The sequence below is a fragment of the Pholcus phalangioides genome, unplaced genomic scaffold, assembly GCF_987345545.1.
Source record: "Pholcus phalangioides strain wild (caught in Gottingen) unplaced genomic scaffold, Ppha-v1.0 ptg000009l_1, whole genome shotgun sequence".
NCBI classification, from domain to species: domain Eukaryota; kingdom Metazoa; phylum Arthropoda; class Arachnida; order Araneae; family Pholcidae; genus Pholcus; species Pholcus phalangioides.
The window spans coordinates 40389717-40390736 of NW_028301602.1; positions in this window are offsets into that span (position 1 = coordinate 40389717).

Sequence of the window (1020 nt, forward strand, 5' to 3'; positions counted from 1 at the left end):
ACCTCCAACATCTCTTTCTGTGTGTCTAATACCCTTTTGTTGAGACCACATGCGTAATTACACAGAATGTTCTTTTTTATAAACTCACGCATTTGAGTTCATCACCTTTATATTTATCTTAAAACTTGTTGGCCCATATCTTCCCATAGCCTGTTTGAAACCTATTGCCAAAAAAGAAATAAAACATTCTTCTTTTTTTTATGATATTTCTAGATGGTTCGAGTGAGTCCTAAACTCAACGACGGAATCGGATTATCTGTGAGAATGACGTTGCGATGCGGAAGCATTTACTACACCCGGGTCGGTATCATAAATATCAAGGTTTTATCATCGGAAAATCGGTGAACTGTCAATCGATTCGGATACCCTATAAAACAGAGATCTTATAAGCATGGCCCTTTCATAACATGTGTGGTGTACAAGCTTAGTGTCCTGCGGGCTTCATTAAAATGTCAAATTTGACCCGTGTGGTGTCAAAGGTTGGAGACAGCTTCTATAAACATTTCCAATAAATTCATCATGGGGGAAAGCTATTTTGACTTTACAATCTTATCAGCATAGATATTTGCTGCATACATTATTACATCGATGTCGTAACAAGTATTACTTATGCAAATGATGAGTGTTAATATACTAATTGTGTGTGTTTTCCAAAGGATCTCCCCCACTTCAGAGAAACGAATTTTCAAACATTATCTACATACGTTCGAATATTGCCCATTTTTATTACTTCACCGGTTCCGTTCCACCGTGGCCATTTTATGAACTTCCACCTCCAACGGACATATTAGAATACTTGTGAAGTTTTCTTTTTTTCCATATGTGTGTGTATTGCATTATTAATTATGGTACAGGGTTGAAAAAATCTATTATCCGAGATGCTCGAGGCATGCAAAAATTTGGCACTAGGCATGTATTTTTTTCAAACACATGCCCGACGCTAGCATATCAAATATTCATTCATGAATGCTATTATTTCATGTTAGGCATGTAAATTTCGTGAAATTTGTCCATCCCTGT